Here is a 4,517-nt window from a genome sequence, read left to right on the forward strand (position 1 = left end):
GATATGGCAGATCTCTAATCAGCTGGTGGGAACAGAATGCTTTCTAAGGAATGACACCAATGGAACATGGGTAGGGAATATGCCCTGCCTAGGGCAATGGAATGGTAAAGAATGGTGGAGCTCGGATAATCCCTCCAAAAAGTGGCCCTTATTGGACTCATAGCTGCTGGGTGTGTGTTAATTCCATGTGTTTTGCCCATATTTGTAAGGGCAATCAATAATTCTCTTTCTCTACTAGCGCAAAGGCAGGTCCAAACCCAGCTAATGTCCATGCGGTATGCCCCTGTGCCTACGGAGGGCGAAGAAGGAGAACATTGGGAATTGTTATGTGAATTTGAGGCAGGGTACAACAAGAGGGGGGAATTGTGAGAAGGAGTAATCAATTGTGCCTCAAACCCAGTGGAAATTTACAGAAGACCCTGTATGCAGGCAGAGTCAGCAGCTTGAGCGTGCTTCCTGTCAGTTAGACCACAAAAGACCACAAAAAACCACAAGGAGCTTCAGAATGCACAGCTCCCATATTAGGTAAAACTCGGATAATGAGTGTAGATTGGTCTATGTATTAGAATCGTGTTAAATTGCAATAGGTAGATTGTAAGCCAAGCCTCTAAGGGAGGGGCGGCAGCAATAGGAACAAAAGTCACGAACCGAAGCTTGCTCGGGGCCCCTTCGTACTCTTGAGTGCGGGGGGGCCCGCCTTTGCAAACGCGTTACAAATAAAAGGGTTATCCTTATATCCAAGGTTTCCTTGTCTTGTTTGGTGACCACGTTCAATATCTCACACTGCTCTGGCGAGCCAGAGCCGCACACGGAGACGCCGTTTACCTTCCCGCTGGTAAGCGGTCCCTATTTATCTACTTGCACCCGGGAGTGCTTTGGAACTGCTAGGTTGGCAGGCGCTGGGACCGAACGACGGGAGCGCACCCCGCCGCGGGGATTCGAACCGCCGACCTTTCGATCGGCAAGCCCTAGGCACTGAGGCTTTAACCCACAGCGCCACCCGCGTCCCTAGGCAGGGCATAGCCATCCTGAGAACAACCAAAGATATGTTTTTAAAATCAAGAATGCTCCAACTCATGACAGTACAGTTTGAGGGAAACTTTGATTCAGAAAAGGGACATTTTTATGCTCAGGGAATATACCTGTGGACACTAGTCGTGGTCAGGAATTCAGTGGCAGATTCCGTGTTTGTGCAACATTAAAATTGCCAGCTTTTTTTCTGGCCTGCTCCTATGCCGTTAGAAGCAGCCTGGCAAGCAAAAATGTAGCAGGTGAAGCTTTTCCTAGCATAAAGATAACGGGACAGGAAAAGCCTTGCCTGTTGCATTTCTGCAAGCCAGGCTATTGCTAAAGAGTATGGGAGAGAGTTGTAGTTTTTTTAAAAAAAATGTCTGGCAGCCATAGGTGTCTTGCAGCTAAGGGGTGGGGTGGGGCACATTTAAAGATGAACCTGCCTAATTCACACTTTCCACAATAACACACCAACTGAAACACAGTAATTTTGCAATGCAGTTCTTCACATGCTGGCATGACCTTGTTAGCATCTTTTTACCTTCAGGTAGGTAGCCATGTTCGTCTGACGCAGTCGAAATAGATATAAAAATAAAAAAAATTGTCCAGTAGCACCTTAGCTACAGTGAGGGAGGAAAGTATTTGATCCCCTGCTAAATTTGCCAATTTGCCCTCTGACGAAGAAACCACCAGTCCATAATTTTAATGGTTAAGTTTATTATAGCTGTGAGAGACAGAATAACAACAGGAAAACCCCCCAGAAACCCAGAAGACAAAAGTCAGAGATTGGTGTGCATTATAATGAGTGAAATAAGTATTTGATCCCTTTGCAAAAGATGACTTTGTCAGAGGGCAAATGGGCAAATTTAGCAGGGGATCAAATACTTTCCCCCCTCACTGTAGATTCAGCAGTGTTGGTCTGACGCAGTCGAAATACATATATATAAATAAAAAATTGTCCACTAGCACCTTAGCTAGATTCTTGTTATCATCTGTCTGTCTCAAGAGACAATGGAAGAATATGCCATCGGGGGCGAAGTCTAACCACTGGAGATTTACAGTGCCTGATGGGACTGTAAAGACCAATATGGGAGAGACATGTTTTGTTGCAGCTGGGGCAGTGGAAGGCGTCGGGTTTTGCTTGCTACAGATGCACCATGGCATTTCTTCTCTCTGCCCTCCTCCCAGAGGTCACCTCTCCCCTGGTCACTGCTATGGGTGCCTGAACAGTCTCGTCTCCAAGTGCTGCGGTTAATGCTGCCAACCTCCAGGTCACATTTGCAGACATCTTTGTAGCACAGAGTTCTGCCTGAAACAAGCTCCCCATAGAGCACATCCTTGAGGATCCCATCTTCAATTCTGTGGACATGACTAAGCCAGCATCGGTGTCGCTGAGGCAGGAGTGTGCACAAGGAATGTGGGCATCTTTCTTTGTCCTGCCATATGATGCCCCAATTCTCCCCGACACAGTGCATATGGGAGGCTTGGAGATGTCGCTTCTGTTGGGTAGAAGCTGCCCACAATTCGCTTCCATAGATATTTAGCTCTCCCAGAATCAGAGAAGAAGAAGAAGAAGAGGAGTTTGGATTTGATATCCCGCTTTATCACTACCCGAAGGGGTCTCAAAGCGGCTAACATTCTCCTTTCCCTTCCTCCCCCACAACAAACACTCTGTGAGGTGAGTGGGGCTGAGAGACTTCAGAGAAGTGTGACTGGCCCAAGGTCACCCAGCAGCTGCATGTGGAGGAGCGGAGAAGCGAACCCGGTTCACCAGATTACGAGTCCACTGCTCTTAACCACTACACCACACTGGCTCTCAAATGTAGAGCTTCTCTGCAAATGTAGTAAACAGGAACCTGATACTTGGGAGCATATTTTCTTTCTTGTGATTTTGGCATTTATGCCAGGAGACAATTATTAGAGGCCTTACAACTCAACAGGCTCAATTCTATGCTACCAACGGTTCTGGACCTGCTGTCGGACAGGAATGATCAAATTACTTTAATAGTGGCTGAATTTTTGAGTGCTGTCCATGTAGAAAGACTGGGCCGTTATAAAGAGATTTAGTGGTTCTTAATTGATGGGTGATGTGGGAGTGTTGTATTGTATCATTTATGCAAATTGATTTTCTCTGGACTTAAAGATCTGACTGGGACAAACCTTGTTATGTTGAGCTCGTATTTTGCACAATTTGTATACGGTGTCTGATAATGTGTGGTTTGCTATGCCTAATAAAGGATATTCGATTCAAATTCGCTTCCAGAAATCTGTGCTCAAGCCGCATGGGCCTTGGTATTGGTCCTCAGCATCACATTCTCCCATACAAATGCACGTACAGTGGAAATAGCGTCAAAATGTCCAGTACATTAGGGGAAATTGCTTTGCAAAATATGTAAATTAGAAGAAATTACATAGAAACATGTGCAACCAAATATATGTTTTTAAAATCAAGAATGCTCCAACTCATGACAGTACAGTTTGAGGGAAACTTTGATTCAGAAAAGGGACATTTTTATGCTCAGGGAATATACCTATGGACACTAGTCGTGGTCAGGAACTCAGTGGAATGGAGGCAGATTCCGTGTTTGTGCAACATTAAACAGTATTTGGAGAAATTCACACTAATGAGCTGATGAATTTTCAGGCACTCTGTTTTTCTTGTGCAAGTTCTTTACTCGTGTCCGACTCTTTGTGACCCCATGGACCAGAGCACACCAGGCACTCCTGTCTTCCACTGCCTCCCACAGTTTGGTCAACCTCATGCTGGTAGCTTCGAGAACACTGTCCAACCATCTTGTCCTCTGTCGTCCCCTTCTCCTTGGGCCCTCCATCTTTCCCAATATCAGGGTCTTTTCCAGGGAGTCTTCTCTTCTCATGAGGTGGCCAAAGTATTGGAGCCTCAGCTTCAGGATCTGTCCTTCCAGTGAGCACTCACGGCTGATTTCCTTAAGAATGGATAGGTTTGATCTTCTTGCAGTCCATGGGACTCAAGAGTCTCCTCCAGCACCAGAATTCAAAAGCATCCATTCTTCGGCGATCAGCCTTCTTTATGGTCCAGCTTTCACTTCCACACATCACTACTGGGAAAACCATAGCTTTAACTATACGGACCTTTGTTGGCAAGGTGATGTCTCTGCTTTTTAAGATGCTGTCTAGGTTTGTCTTCTTGTGCAAAAATATGGAGAATGGGTGATGAGAAACAAACGTGGACAGCTCTGCACATTCCTAGATTCAGCTCAGCCCATTAGGCGTCCACACATCCTGCTCACGGTTTTGAATGAGTCGCTTGTGGTCATTCCACTGTTTCTTGCATCTACTCCTGGACATTGAGAGAAAAGAAGCATCCCTCATGTTGTGAACTGCCCTGAGATCTCCAGATGAAGGGAAGTACCATACAAATTTAATAAACAAAACAATAATTTAATTCTTTGCTGGTATGACAAGGGAAAAAATATGGGAGTCTCCGAACTCTGAATCAGTGAAATAAATGTTTTCTTCCTGACTCA

The sequence above is a fragment of the Podarcis tiliguerta genome (assembly GCF_965153285.1).
Source record: "Podarcis tiliguerta genome assembly, chromosome: 8".
Classification (NCBI taxonomy): Eukaryota; Metazoa; Chordata; class Lepidosauria; order Squamata; family Lacertidae; genus Podarcis; species Podarcis tiliguerta.